Genomic DNA, 17,285 nt, shown 5'->3' on the forward strand with positions numbered 1-17,285 from the left:
CGTTTGATCTTTTAGCCGTGTGCGGTGCCCCCTCCACCATAGTCCACCTCGATAATACTATAGCGGTGCTTAGGCGAAGCCCTGCGTTGGTAGAACATCATCATCACCACCACGTTGTCGTGCTGACGAAACTCTCCCTCAACACTCGGCTGGATCGGAGTTCGAGTGATGTCATCAGGCTGAACGTGTGTTGAACTTGGAGGTGTCGTGCGTTTGGTACTTGATCGGTCGGATCGTAAAGACATACGACTAAATCAACCGCATTGTGCTAACGCTTCTGCTTTCGGTCTACGAGGGTACGTGGACAACACTCTCCCCTCTCGTTCCTATGCATCACCATGATCTTGCGTGTGCGTAGGAATTTTTTTGAAATTACTACGTTCCCCAACAGACCCTACGTCAAGACATCAACCAGGAAGGCGCGAGGTAGGGGGCGCGCCTACCCCCCCCCCCCCCCCAGCGTGCCCTCCACCCTCGTGGGGCCCACGTTGCTCCACCGACGTACTCCGTCCTCCTATATATACCTATGTACCCCCAAACTACCATATACGGAGCCAAAACCCTAAATCCACCGCCGTAACTTTTTGTATCCACGAGATCCCATCTTGGGGCCTTTTCCGGAGCTCCGTCGGAGGGGGTATCGATCACGGAGGGCTTCTACATCAACACCATAGCCCCTCCGATGAAGTGTGAGTAGTTTACTTCAGACCCTCGGGTCCATAGTTATTAGCTAGATGGCTTCTTCTCTATTTTTGGATCTCAATACAAAGTTCTCCCCCTCTCTTGTGGAGATCTATTCGATGTAATCTTCTTTTGCGGTGTGTTTGCTGAGATCGATGAATTGTGGGTTTATGATCAAGTTTATCTATGAACAATATTTGAATCTTCTCTGAATTCTTTTATGTATGATTGGTTATTTTTGCAAGTCTCTTTGAATTATCAGTTTGGTTTGGCCTACTAGATTGATCTTTCTTGCAATGGGAGAAGTGCTTAGCTTTGGGTTCAATCTTGTGCTGTCCTTTCCTAGTGATGGTAGGGGCAGCAAGGCACGTATTGTATTGTTGCCATAGAGGATAACAAGATGGAGTTTGTATCATATTGCATGAATTTATCCCTCTACATCATGTCATCTTGCTTAAAGCGTTACTATGTTCTCTTGAACTTAATACTCTAGATGCATGTTGGATAGTGGTCGATGTGTGAAGTAATAGTAGTAGATGCAGGCAGGAGTCGGTCTACTTGTCCCGGACGTGATGCCTATATACATGATCATACCTAGATATTCTCATAACTATGCTCAATTCTGTCAATTGCTCAACAGTAATTTGTTTACCCACCGTAATACTTATGCTCTCGAGAGAAGCCACTAGTGAAACCTATGGTCCCGAGGTCTATTTTCCGTCATATTAATCTTCTAATACTTAGTTATTTCCTTTGCCATTTATTTTACTTGCATCTTTATTTTGCTTTATCATAAAAATACCAAAAATATTATCTTATCATATCTATCAGATCTCACTCTCGTAGGTGACCGTGAAGGGATTGACAACCCCTTTATCGCGTTGGTTGTGAGGAGTTTATTTGTTTGTGTAGGTGCGAGGGACTCGTGCGTGGCCTCCTACCGGATTGATACCTTGGTTCACAAAAACTGAGGGAAATACTTACACTGCTCTGCTGCATCACCCTTTCCTCTTCAAGGGAAAACCAACGCAGTGCTCAAGAGGTAGCAGTTCTCCCTCTGGTCCTTGGCCTTCATGATGATGATGGCCCCTCCGGGATCCTCCTCCATGCCCTCCGGTGATGATGGCCCCCTCCAGCAGGGTGCCAGAGAGGGCCTAGATTTATTTCTCGTGGCTACAGAGGCTTGCGGCTGCGGAACTCCCGATCTAGGTTATTTTCTGGAGGTTTCTGTATTTATAGGAATTTTTTGCGTCGGTCTCACGTCAAGGAGATGCCCGAGTCGTCCACGATGTAGGCCCACGCGCCCGGGGGGGTGGGCGTGCCCCCCACCCTCGTGGACGGCCCGGGACTCTTCTGGCCCAACTATTTTACTCCGGGGTCTTCTTTTGGTCCATAAAAAATCGTCAAAAATTGGCACGTCAATTGGACTCCATTTGGTATTCCTTTTCTGTAAAACTCAAAAACAAGGAAAAACAGAAACTGGCACTGGGCACTAGGTTAATAGGTTAGTCCCAAAAATCATATAAAATAGCATATAAATGCATATAAAACATCCAGGGTTGATAATATAATAGCATGAATACTTCATAAATTATAGATACGTTGGAGACGTATTAGTTCGCGGCGGGTATCATTATTTTCTGACCTTCACGTATGATTTGAGCAGATATGGGTATATCTACTTCATGAAACATAATTCTGAAACATTTGAAAAGTTCAAAGAATTTCAGAGTGAAGTGGAAAATCATCATAACAAGAAAATAAAGTTTCTATGATCTGATCACGGAGACGAATATTTGAGTCACGAGTTTGGTCTTCATTTGAAACAATGCGGAATAGTTTCGCAACTCACGCCACCTAGAACACCACAGCGTAATGGTGTGTCCGAAAGTCGTAATTGCACTTTACTAGATATGGTGCGATCTATGATGTCTCTTATTGATTTACCGCTATTGTTCTGGGGTTATGCATTAGAGACAGTTGCATTCACGTTAATAGGGCACCATCTAAATCCGTTGAGATGACACCGTATGAACTATGGTTTGGCAAGAAACCAAAGCTGTCATTTCTTAAAGTTTGGGGTTGCGATGCTTAAGTGAAAAAGTTTCAAATTGATAAGCTCGAACCTAAATCGGAGTAATGCATCTTCATAGGATACCCAAAAGAAACTGTTGGGTACACCTTCTATCACAGATCCAAAGGCAAGATATTTTGTTGCTAAGAATGGATCCTTTCTAGAGAAGAAGTTTCTCTCAAAAGAAGTGAGTGGGAGGAATGTAGAACTTAATAAGGTAATTGTACCTTCTCCCGAATTGGAAAGCAGTTCATCACAGCAATCAGTTCTAGTGATCTCTACACCAATTAGTGAGGAAGATAATGATGATGATCATAAAACTTCAGATCAAGTTACTACCGAACCTCGTAGGACAACCAGAGTATGGTCCGCACCAAAGTGGTACGGTAATCCTTTCTAGAAGTCATGTTACTAGAACATGACGAACCTATGAACTATGAGGAAGCGGTGATGAGCCCAGATTCCACGAAATGGCTTGAGGCCATGAAATCTGAGATGGGATCCATGTATGAGAACAAAGTATGGACTTTGATTGACTTGCCCGATGATCAGTGAGTCATTAAAAATAAATAGATCTTCAAGAGATGGACATTGATAGTAGTGTTACTATCTACAAAGCTCGAATTATCGCAAAATGTTTTTGATAAGTTCAAGATGTTGACTACGATGAGATTTTATGACTCGTAGCGATGCTTATGTCATTCCGAATCATGTTAGCAATTGCCACATTTTATGAAATCTAGCAAATGGATGTCAAAACTGCATTCCTTAATGGATTTCTTAAAGAAGAGTTGTATATGATGCAAGAAGAAGGTTTTGTCAATCCTAAAGGTGCTAACAAAGTGTGCAAGCTCCAGCGATCCATCTATGGACTGGTGCAAGCATCTCGGAGTTGGAATATATACTTTGATAAAGTGATCAAAGCATATGGTTTTATACAGACTTGCGGTGAAGCCTGTATTTACAAGAAAGTGAGTGGGAGCACTACAACATTTCTGATAAGAATATGTGAATGACATATTGTTGATCGGAAATAATATAGAATTTTCTGGAAAGGATAAAGGAGTGTTTTAAAAGAGTTTTTCAAAGAAAGACCTGGACGAAGCTACTTACATATTGACCATCAAGATCTATAGCGATAGATCAAGATGCTTGATATATTTTCAATGAGTACATACCTTGATAAGATTTTGAAGTAGTTCAAAATGGAGAAGTCAAAGAAGGAGTTCTTGCCTGTGTTGCAAGGTGTGAAGTTGAGTAAAGACTCAAAACTCGACCACGGCAGAAAATAGAAAGAGAATAAAAAGTCATTCCCTATGCCTCAGTCATAGGTTCTATAAAGTATGCTGATACGTCTCCAACGTATCTATAATTTTTGATTGCTCCATGCTATATTATCTACTATTTTGGATGTTTATGGGCTTTATTATACACTTTTATATCATTTTTGGGACTAACCTATTAACCGAGAGCCCAGTGCCAGTTTCTGTGTTTACCTTGTTTTAGAATATCGCAGAAAAGGAAAACCAAACGGAGTCCAATTGACCTGAAACTTCACGGAACTTATTTTTGGATCAGGAGAAGCCCAAAAGATTTGGAGTGCACGTCAGGGGATCTACGAGCAAGCCACGAGGCAGGGGGCGCGCCCACCCCCTGGGCGCGCCCTCCACCCTAGTGGGCCCCTCGTGGCCCCCCTGACGTATTTCTTCCGCCTATATATCTCCATATACCCTAAAAACATCAGAGAGCACAATAGATCGGGAGTTCCGCCGCCAGAAGCCTCCGTAGCCACCAAAAACCAATCTAGACCCGTTTTGGCACCCTGCCGGAGGGGGCAATCCCTCTCCGGTGGCCATCTTCATCATCCCGGTGCTCTCCACGACGAGGAGGGAGTAGTTCTCCCTCGGGGCTAAGGGTATCTACCAGTAGCTATGTGTTTGATCTCTCTCTCTCTCTCGTGTTCTTGAGGTGATACGATCTTGATGTATCGCGAGCTTTGCTATTATATTTGGATCCTATGATGTTTCTTCCCCCCTCTACTCTCTTGTAATGGATTGAGTTTCCCCTTTGAAGTTATCTTATCGGATTGAGTCTTTAAAGATTTGAGAACACTTGATGTATGTCTTGCCGTGCGTGTCTGTGGTGACAATGGGATATCACGTGATTCACTTGATGTATGTTTTGGTGATCAACTTGCGGGTTCCTCCCATGAACCTATGCATAGGGTTTGGCACACTTTTTCGTTGTGATTCTCCGGTAGAAACTTTGGGGCACTCTTTGAGGTTCTATGTGTTGGTTGAATAGATGAATCTGAGATTGTGTGATGCATATCGTATAATCATACCCATGGATACTTGAGGTGACATTGGAGTATCTAGGTGACATTAGGGTTTTGGTTGATTTGTATCCTAAGGTGTTATTCTAGTACGAACTCTAGGGCTGTTTGTGACACTTATAGGAATAGCCCAACGGATTGATTGGAAAGAATAACTTTGAGGTGGTTTCGTACCCTACCATAATCTCTTCGTTCGTTCTCCGCTATTAGTGACTTTGGAGTGACTCTTTGTTGCATGTTGAGGGATAGTTATGTGATCGAATTATGTTATTATTGTTGAGAGGACTTTCACTAGTGAAAGTATGAACCCTAGGCCTTGTTTCAACGCATTGCAATACCGTTTACGCTCACTTTTACCATAGTTACCTTGCTGTTTTTATATTTTTAGATTACAAAAACCTTTATCTACCATCCATATACCACTTGTATCACCATCTCTTCGCCGAACTAGTGCACCTATACAATTTACCATTGTATTGGGTGTGTTGGAGACACAAGAGACTCTTTGTTATTTGGTTGCAGGGTTTCTTGAGAGAGACCATCTTCATCCTATGCCTCCTACGGATTGATAAACCTTAGGTCATCCACTTGAGGGAAATTTGCTACTGTCCTACAAACCTCTACACTTGGAGGCCCAACAACGTCTACAAGAAGAAAGTGTTATTTGATTGTCCTCCTTATGAGTGGCAGTCGGGATGAGCGATGGTCTTTTCCTACCAATCTATCCCCCTAGGAGCATGCGCGTAGTGCCGAGGTTTTTGATGACTTGTAGATTTTTGCAATAAGTATGTGAGCTCTTTATGACTAATGTTGAGTCCATGGATTATACGCACTCTCACCCTTCCATCCTTGGTAGCCTCTTCGGTACCATGCATTGCCCTTTCTCACATTCAGAGTTGGTGCAAACTTCGCCGGTGCATCCAAACCCCGTGATATGAGACGCTCTTTCACACATAAACCTCCTTATATCTTCCTCAAAACAGCCACCATACCTATACCTACCTATTATGGCATTTCCATAGCCATTCTGAGATATATTACCATGCAACTTTCCACCGTTCCGTTTATCATGACACATTCATCATTGTCATATTGCTTAGCATGATCATGTAGTTGACATAGTATTTGTGGCAAAGCCACCGTTCATAATTCTTTCATACATGTCACTCTTGATTCATTGCATATCCCGGCACACCGCCGGAGGCATTCGTATAGAGTCATCTTTTGTTCTAGCATCGAGTTGTAATCATTGAGTTGTAAATAAATAGAAGTGTGATGATCATCATTTTCTAGAGCATTGTCCCAAGTGAGGAATAAAAAAAGGAGAAAGGCCATAAAAAAGAGAAAGCCCAAAAAAATGAGAGAAAAAGAGAGAAGTGACAATGTTACTATCCTTTGCCACACTTGTGCTTCAAAGTAGCACCATGATCTTCATGATAGAGAGTCTCTTGTTTTGTCACTTTCATATACTAGTGGGAATTTTTCATTATAGGACTTGGCTTGTATATTCCAACAATGGGCCTCCTCAAGTGCCCTAGGTCTTCGTGAGCAAGCAAGTTGGATGCACACCTACTTAGTTTCTTTTGTTGAGCTTTCATACATTTATAGCTCTAGACCTCTAGTGCATCCGTTGCATGGCAATCCCTACACCTTGCATTAACATCAATCGGTGGGCATCTCCATAGCCCATTGATTAGCCTCATTGATGTGAGACTTTCTCCCTTTTTGTCTTCTCCACATAACCCCCATCATCATATTCTAGTCCACCCATAGTGCTATGTCCATGGCTCGCGCTCATATATTGCGTGAAAGTTTATAGGTTTGAGATTACTAAAGTATGAAACAATTGCTTGGCTTGTCATCGGGGTTGTGCATGATGAGAGCATTCTTGTGTGACGAAAATGGAGCATGACTAAACTATATGATTTTGTAGGGATGAACTTTCTTTGGCCATGTAATTTTGAGAAGACATAATTGCTTTGTTAGTATGCTTGAAGTATTATTATTTTTATGTCAATATGAACTTTTATCTTGAATCTTTCGGATCTGAATATTCATACCACAATTAAGAAGAATTACATTGAAATTATGCCAAGTAGCACTCCGCATCAAAAATTCTATTTTTATCATTTACCTACTCGAGGACGAGCAGGAATTAAGCTTGGGGATGCTGATACGTCTCCAACGTATCTATAATTTTTGATTGCTCCATGCTATATTATCTACTGTTTTGGATGTTTACGGGCTTTATTATACACTTTTATATCATTTTTGGGACTAACCTATTAACCCAGAGCCCAGTGCCACTTTCTGTTTTTACCTTGTTTTAGAATATCGCAGAAAAGGAAAACCAAACGGAGTCCAATTGACCTGAAACTTCACGGAACTTATTTTTGGATCAGAAGAAGCACATAAGACTTGGAGTGCACGTCAGGGGATCTACGAGGAATCCACGAGGCAGGGGGCGTGCCCACCCCCCTGGGTGCGCCCTCCACCCTCGTGGGCCCCTCGTGGCCCCCCTGACGTATTTCTTCTGCCTATATATCTCCATATACCCTAAAAACATTAGAGAGCACAATAGATCGGGAGTTCTGCCACCAGAAGCCTCCGTAGCCACCGAAAACCAATCTAGACCCGTTCCGGCACCCTGCCGGAGGGGGAAATCCCTCTCCGGTGGCCATCTTAATCATCCCGGTGCTCTCCATGACGAGGAGGGAGTAGTTCTCCCTCGGGGCTGAGGGTATGTACCAGTAGCTATGTGTTTGATCTCTCTCTCTCTCTCGTGTTCTTGATTTGGCACGATCTTGATGTATCCCGAGCTTTGCTATTATATTTGGATCCTATGATGTTTCTTCCCCCCTCTACTCTCTTGTAATGGATTGAGTTTCCCCTTTGAAGTTATCTTATCGGATTGAGTCTTTAAAGATTTGAGAACACTTGATGTATGTCTTGCCGTGCGTATCTGTGGTGACAATAGGATATCACGTGATTCACTTGATGTATGTTTTGGTGATCAACTTGCGGGTTCCGCCCATGAACCTATGCATAGAGGTTGGCACACATTTTCGTCATGATTCTCCGGTAGAAATTTTGGGGCACTCTTTGAGGTTCTATGTGTTGGTTGAATAGATGAATCTGAGATTGTGTGATGCATATCGTATAATCATACCCACGGATACTTGAGGTGACATTGGAGTATCTAGGTGACATTAGGGTTTTGGTTGATTTGTATCCTAAGGTGTTATTCTAGTACGAACTCTAGGGCTGTTTGTGACGCTTATAGGAATAGCCCAATGGATTGATTGGAAAGAATAACTTTGAGGTGGTTTCGCACCCTACCATAATATCTTTGTTCGTTCTTCGCTATTAGTGACTTTGGAGTGACTCTTTGTTGCATGGTGTGGGATAGTTATGTGATCCAATTATGTTACTATTGTTGAGAGGACTTGCACTAGTGAAAGTATCAACCTTAGGCCTTGTTTCAACGCATTGCAATACCATTTACGCTCACATTTATCATTAGTTACCTTGTTGTTTTTATATTTTCAGATTACAAAAACCTTTATCTACCATCCATTTACCACTTGTATCACCATCTCTTCGCCGAACTAGTGCACCTATACAATTTACCATTGTATTGGGTGTGTTGGGGACACAAGAGACTCTTTGTTATTTGGTTGCAGTGTTGCTTGAGAGAGACCATCTTCATCCTATGCCTCCTACGGATTGATAAACCTTAGGTCATCCACTTGAGGGAAATTTGCTACTGTCCTACAAACCTCTGCACTTGGAGGCCCAACAACGTCTACAAGAAGAAGGTTGTGTAGTAGACATCATATGCTATGTTGTTTACCAGTCCTATTGTATACCTTAGCATGATTCTGGCAAGGGAGTACAATAGTGATCTAGGAGTAGATCACTGGACAGCGGTCAAAATTATCCTTAGAGGACTAAGGAAATATTTCTCGGTTATGGAGGTGATAAAAGAGTTCGTCGTAAAGAGTTATGTCGATGCAAGCTTTTTTACATCGATCTAGATGACTCTAAGTCTCGATCTAGATACATATTGAAAGTGGGAGCAATTAGCTAGAGTAGCTCCGTGCAGAGTATTACAGACATAGAAAATTTGCAAAATACATACGACTTTGAATGTGGCAGACCCGTAGACTAAATTTCTCTCACAAGCAAAACATGATCACTCTTTGGGTGTTAATCACATAGCGATGTGGACTGGATTATTGACTCTAGTAAACCCTTTGGGTATTAGTCACATAGAGATGTGAACTAATCACATAAAGATGTGAACTATTGGTGTTAAATCACATGACGATGTGAACTAGATTATTGACTCTAGTGCAAGTGGGAGATTGAAGGAAATATGCCCTAGAGGCAATAATAAAGTTGTTATTTATATTTCCTTATATCATGATAAATGTTTATTATTCATGCTAGAATTGTATTAACCAAAAACTTAGTACATGTGTGAATACATAGACAAACAGAGTGTCACTAGTATGCCTCAACTTGACTAGCTCGTTGAATCAAAGATGGTTAAGTTTCCTAGCCATAGACATGAGTTGTCATTTGATTAATGGGATCACATCATTAGAGAATGATGTAATTGACTTGACCCATTCCGTTAGCTTAGCACAATGATCGTTTAGTTTGTTGCTACTGCTTTCTTCCTGACTTATACATGTTCCTCTGACTATGAGATTATGCAAATCCCAAATGCCGGAGGAACACTTTGTGTGCTACCAAACGTCACAACATAACTGAGTGATTATAAAGGTGCTCTACAGGTGTCTCCGATGGTGCTTGTTGAGTTGGCATAGATCAAGGTTAGGATTTGTCACTCCGACTGTCGGAGAGGTATCTCTTGGCCCTCTCGGTAATGCACATCACTATAAGCCTTGCAAGCATTGTGACTAATGAGTTAGTTGCGGGATGATGTATTACAGAACGAGTAAAGAGACTTACCGGTAACGAGATTGAACTAGGTATTGAGATACCGACGATCGAATCTCGGGCAAGTAACATACCAATGACAAAGGGAACAACGTATGTTGTTATGCGGTTTGACCGATAAAGATCTTCGTAGAATATGTAGGAACCAATATGAGCATCCAGGTTCCGCTATTGGTTATTGACCAGAGATGAGTCTTGGTCATGTCTACATAGTTCTCGAACCCGTAGGGTCCGCACGCTTAAAGTTCTGTGACGATCGGTATTATGAGTTTATGTGTTTTGATGTACCGAAGGTAGCTCGGAGTCTCGGATGAGATCAGGGACATGACGAGGAGTCTCGAAATGGTCGATACATAAAGATCGATATATTGGACGACTATATTCGGACATCGGAAAGCTTCCGAGTGATTCAGGTATTTTTCGGAGTACTGGGGAGTTACGGGAATACGAGGAAGAAGTAATGGGCCTCATGGGCCAAGTGGTGGAAGTGAGGAGGCAGGGCACGTGGCCCCCCTAGCCCAAACCGAATTGGACTAGGGGGTCGGCCCCCCTTTTCCTCCCTCTCCTTCCTTCTCCTCTTTCCCCTTCCTTTCCTCCTCCTAGTAGGAGTAGGAAAGGGGAGGACTCCTCCTCCTGGCGCGCCCTAGGAGGGCCGGTCGGCCTCCCCCCTTGATCCTTTATATACGGGGCAGGGGCACCCTAGAACACACAAGTTGATTATTGATCTTTTTCGCCGTGTGCGGTGCCCCCCTCCACCATAATCCACTTCAGTCATATCGTAGCGGTGCTTAGGCGAAGCCCTGCGTCGGTAGCTTCATCAACACCGTCATCACACCGTCGTGCTGACAAAGATCTCCCTTGAAGCTCTACTGGATCGTGAGTTCGTGGGATGTCACCGATCTGAACGTGTGCAGATCGCGGAGGTGTCGTACGTTCGGTACTGAGGATCGGTCGATCATGAAGACGTACGACTACATCAACTGTGTTGTCATAACGCTTCCGCTTACGGTCTACGAGGGTACGTGGATGACACTCTTCCCTCTCGTTGCTATGCATCACCATGATCTTGCGTGTGCGTAGATTTTTTTTGAAATTACTGTGTTCCCCAACAACTTCTTCCATCCTAGTTACCATGGTTAAGGATTTAAAACCTACCTCTTACTACAACACTCCACAAGAAAAGAAATAAAGGGATCGCCTATTTGACAGTTACCTCAAAAACCAATTCGAGGTAGTCCATTTGCAAGGGACTGATACGTCTCCAGCTTATCTATAATTTTTGATTGCTCCATGCTATATTATCTTCTGTTTTGGATGTTTATGGGCTTTATTATACACTTTTATATTATTTTTGGGACTAACCTATTAACCCAGAGCCCAGTGCCAGTTTCTGTTTTTACCTTGTTTTAGAATATCGTAGAAAAGGAAAACCAAACGGAGTCCAATTGACCTGAAACTTCACAGAACTTATTTTTGGAAGGAAAGCAACCCGGGAGACTTGGAGTCCACGTCAAGGAAGCTTCGAGGAAGCCACGAGGTAGGGGGCGCGCCCAACCCCTGGGCGCGCCCTCCACCCTCGTGGACACCTCGTGGCTCCCCTGACGTACCTCTTCCGCCTATATATCTCCATATACCCTAAAACGATCGGAGAGCACAATAGATCGGGAGTTCCGCCGCCAGAAGCCTTCGTAGCCACCGAAAGCCGATCTAGACCCGTTCTGGCACCCTGCCGGAGGGGGAATCCCTCTCCGGTGGCCATCTTAATCATCCCGGTGCTCTCCATGACGAGGAGGGAGTAGTTCTCCCTCGGGGCTGAGGGTATGTACTAGTAGCTATGTGTTTGATCTCTCTCTCTCGTGTTCTTGATTTGGCACGATCTTGATGTATCGCGAGCTTTGCTATTATAGTTGGATCTTATGATGTTTCTCCCCCTCTACTCTCTTGTAATGGATTGAGTTTCCCCTTTGAAGTTATCTTATCGGATTGAGTCTTTAAAGATTTGAGAACACTTGATGTATGTCTTGCCGTGCGTATCTGTGGTGACAATGGGATATCACGTGATTCACTTGATGTATGTTTTGGTGATCAACTTGCGGGTTCTGCCCATGAACCTATGCATAGGGGTTGGCACACGTTTTCGTCGTGATTCTCCGGTAGAAACTTTGGGGCACTCTTTGAGGTTCTATGTGTTGGTTGAATAGATGAATCTGAGATTGTGTGATGCATATCGTATAATCATACCCACGGATACTTGAGGTGACATTGGAGTATCTAGGTGACATTAGGGTTTTGGTTGATTTGTATCCTAAGGTGTTATTCTAGTACGAACTCTAGGGCTGTTTGTGACGCTTATAGGAATAGCCCAACGGATTGATTGGAAAGAATAACTTTGAGGTGGTTTCGCACCCTACCATAATATCTTTGTTCGTTCTCCGCTATTAGTGACTTTGGAGTGACTCTTTGTTGCATGGTGTGGGATAGTTATGTGATCCAATTATGTTACTATTGTTGAGAGGACTTGCACTAGTGAAAGTATCAACCCTAGGCCTTGTTTCAATGCATTGCAATACCGTTTACGCTCACTTTTATCATTAGTTACCTTGCTGTTTTTATATTTTCAGATTACAAAAACCTTTATCTACCATCCATTTACCACTTGTATCACCATCTCTTCGCCGAACTAGTGCACCTATACAATTTACCATTGTATTGGGTGTGTTGGGGACACAAGAGACTCTTTGTTATTTGGTTGCAGGGTTGCTTGAGAGAGAACATCTTCATCCTACGCCTCCTACGGATTGATAAACCTTAGGTCATCCACTTGAGGGAAATTTGCTACTGTCCTACAAACCTCTACACTTGGAGGCCCAACAACGTCTACAAGAAGAAGGTTGTGTAGTAGACTTTACTTGGAGATATATTTTTATTCGCCACATGATATGTGTTTTGCTTGAAGCGTCATTTTATTTTATTTAGTTTTGCTTGTTGTTTGAATAAAATACCAAGATCTGAAATTCTTAAATTTTAGAGAGTCTTCACATAGTTGCATAATTTTTCGACTACTCATTGATCTTCACTTATATCTTTCGGAGTAGTTTGTCATTTGCTCTAGTGCTTCACTTATATCTTTTTAGAGCACAGTGGTGGTTTTATTTTGTAGAAATAAATGAACTCTCATGCTTTACTTAGATTATTTTGAGAGTCTTAAATAGCATGGTAATTTGCTTAAATAATCCTAATATGCTAGGTATTCAAGATTAGTAAAAAAATTCTTATGAGTGTGTTGAATAATAAGAGAAGTTTGATGCTTGATGATTGTTTTGAGATATGGAGGTAATAATATCAAAGTCGTGCTAGTTGAGTAGTTGTGAATTTGAGGAATACTTATATTGAAGTTTTCAAGTCCCGTAGCATGCACGTATGGTGAATGTTGTGTAACAAATTTGAAAACATGAGGTGTTATTTGATTGTCTTCCTTATGAGTGGCGGTCGGGGACGAGCGATGGTCTTTTCCTACCAATCTATCCCCCTAGGAGCATGCGCGTAGTGCTTGGTTTTTGATGACTTGTAGATTTTTGCAATAAGTATGTGAGTTCTTTATGACTAATGTTGAGTCCATGGATTATATGCACTCTCACCCTTCCATCCTTGCTAGCCTCTTCGGTACCGTGCATTGCCCTTTCTCACATTAAGAGTTGGTGCAAACTTCGCCGGTGCATCCAAACCCCGTGATATGATACGCTCTTTCACACATAAACCTCCTTATATCTTCCTCAAACAGCCACCATACCTATCTATTATGGCATTTCCATAGCCATTCCGAGATATATTGCCATGCAACTTTCCACCATTCCGTTCATCATGACACATTCAGCATTGTCATATTGCTTAGCATGATCATGTAGTTGACATAGTATTTGTGGCAAAGCCACCGTTCATAATTCTTTCATACATGTCACTCTTGGTCCATTGCATATCCCGGTACACCGCCGGAGGCATTCATATAGAGTCATCTTTTGTTCTAGTATCAAGTTGTAATCATTGAGTTGTAAATAAATAAAAGTGTGATGATCATCATTTTCTAGAGCATTGTTCCAAGTGAGGAATTATAGAAAAAAGGAGAGAAAGGCCATAAATAAAAAAGGAGAAAGGCCAACTAAATAAATAAATAATGAGAGAAAAAGAGAGAAGTGACAATGTTACTATCCTTTGCCACACTTGTGCTTCAAAGTAGCACCGTAATCTTCATGATAGAGAGTCTCTTGTTTTGTCACTTTCATATACTAGTGCTAATTTTCATTATAGAACTTGGCTTGTATATTCCAACAATGGGCCTCCTCAAGTGCCCTAGGTCTTCGTGAGCAAGCAAGTTGGATGCACACTTACTTAGTTTCTTTTGTTGAGCTTTCATACATTTATAGCTCTAGTGCATCCGTTGCATGACAATCCCTGCTCCTTGCATTAACATCAATCGGTGGGCATCTCCATAGCCCATTGATTAGCCTCGTTGATGTGAGACTTTCTCCTTTTTGTCTTCTCCACATAACCCCCCTCATTATATTCTATTCCACCCATAATGCAATGTCCATGGCTCGCGCTCATATATTGCGTGAAAGTTTATAGGTTTGAGATTACTAAAGTATGAAACAATTGCTTGGCTTGTCATCGGGGTTGTGCATGATGAGAGCATTCTTGTGTGACGAAAATGGAGCATGACTAAACTATATGATTTTGTAGGGATGAACTTTCTTTGGCCATGTTATTTTGAGAGGACATAATTGCTTAGTTAGTATGCTTAAAGTATTATTATTTTTATGTCAATATGAACTTTTATCTTGAATCTTTCGGATCTGAATATTCATACCACAATTAAGAAGAATTACATTGAAATTATGCCAAGTAGCACTCCGCATCAAAAATTCTGTTTTTATCATCTACCTACTCGACGACGAGCATGAATTAAGCTTGGAGATGCTGATACGTCCCCAACGTATCTATAATTTTTTATTGCTCCATACTATATTATCTTCTGTTTTGGATGTTTATGGGCTTTATTATACACTTTTATATTACTTTTGGGACTAACCTATTAACCCAGAGCCCAGTGCCAATTTCTGTTTTTTCCTTGTTTTATAGTATCGCAGAAAAGGAAAATCAAACGGAGTCCAATTGACCTGAAACTTCACGGAACTTATTTTTGGAAGGAAAGCAACCCAGGAGACTTGGAGTCCACGTCAAGGAAGCTTCGAGGAAGCCACGAGGTAGGGGGCGCGCCCACCCCCCTGGGCGCGCCCTCCACCCTCGTGGGCCCCTCGTGGCTCCCCTGACGTACCTCTTCCACCTATATATCTTCATATACCCTAAAACGATCGGGGAGCACAATAGATCGGGAGTTCCGCCGCCAGAAGCCTCCGTAGCCACCGAAAGACAATCTAGACCCGTTTCGGCGCCCTGTCGGAGGGGGACTCCCTCTCCGGTAGCCATCTTCATCATCCCGGTGCTCTCCATGACGAGGAGGGAGTAGTTCTCCCTCGGGGCTGAGGGTATGTACCATTAGCTATGTGTTTGATCTCTCTCTCGTGTTCTTGATTTGGCACGATCTTGATGTATCGCAAGCTTTGCTATTATAGTTGGATCTTATGATGTTTCTCCCCCTCTACTCTCTTGTAATGGATTGAGTTTCCCCTTTTAAATTATCTTATCGGATTGAGTCTTTAAAGATTTGAGAACACTTGATGTATGTCTTGCCGTGCGTATCTGTGGTGACAATGGGATATCACGTGATTCACTTGATGTATGTTTTGGTGATCAACTTGCGGGTTCCGCCCATGAACCTATGCATAAGGGTTGGCACACGTTTTCGTCATGATTCTCCGGTAGAAACTTTGGGGCACTCTTTGAGGTTCTATGTGTTGGTTGAATAGATGAATCTGAGATTGTGTGATGCATATCGTATAATCATACCCACGAATACTTGAGGTGACATTGGAGTATCTAGGTGAAATTAGGGTTTTGGTTGATTTGTGTCTTAAGGTGTTATTCTAGTACGAACTCTAGGGTTGTTTGTGACACTTATAAGAATAGCCCAACGGATTGATTGGAAAGAATAACTTTGAGGTGGTTTCGTACCCTACCATAATCTCTTCGTTCGTTCTCCGCTATTAGTGACTTTGGAGTGACTCTTTGTTGCATGTTGAGGGAAAGTTATATGATCTAATTATGTTATTATTGTTGAGAGGACTTGCACTAGTGAAAGTATGAACCATAGGCCTTGTTTCCTAGCATTGCAATACCGTTTACGCTCACTTTTATCATTAGTTACCTTACTGTTTTTATATTTTCAGATTACAAAAACCATTATCTACTATCCATATTGCACTTGTATCACCATCTCTTCGCTGAACTAGTGCACCTATACAATTTACTATTGTATTGGCTGTGTTGGGGACACAAGAGACTCTTTGTTATTTGGTTGCAGGGTTGCTTGAGAGAGACCATCTTCATCCTACGCCTCCTACGGATTGATAAACCTTAGGTCATTCACTTGAGGGAAATTTGCTACTGTCCTACAAACCTCTGCACTTGGAGGCCCAATAACGTCTACAAGAAGAAGGTTGTGTAGTAGACATCAGGGACCGCTTTGAGCCGTTAGATAAAAATCAAATGGTTGGATTATCTTCTTCTTCCTCCAACCGTTATTCTTCCTCATACTATAGCGCACGCCTTCTCTCTCCCACGCGATCATGTCATCCTCCAGCCGCTCGCCTCAGGACCACCTTCCTTCCTCTCCTTCGGCTGCGATGACATGCCTCATTGATTCACCTTATGGCGCCCGGTCTTCGACGATGGCTCCATCTAAGTCGTCCAGGATTTAAACACAAAAGTCTCCCCCACCCGCATTGTTCGTCGAGCCCGCCTCCATCGTAGGCCTCATGTGCTGCATCTCTGTTCCATGGAATCGATTGCCCGATTTAGAACCTACTTCTTCTAGCCTAGTTAGGATGGTTAAGAATTTAAAACCTACCTCTTCCTACAACACTCCACAGAAAAAATAGATAAAAGGACCGCCTCTTTGACAGTTACCTCAAAAAATAATTCGAGTCAGTCGATTTGCAAGGGACCGCTCCAAGCCATTAGATAAAAATCGAATGATTGGATCATCTTCGTCTTCCTCCAACCGTTATTCTTCCTCAAACCGGAGCGAGCGCCTTCTCTCCCCAGCCGATC

This window comes from Triticum urartu, chromosome 3A, assembly GCF_056163025.1.
Source record: "Triticum urartu cultivar PI428250 chromosome 3A, HENAU_Tu73, whole genome shotgun sequence".
Lineage (NCBI taxonomy): Eukaryota > Viridiplantae > Streptophyta > Magnoliopsida > Poales > Poaceae > Triticum > Triticum urartu.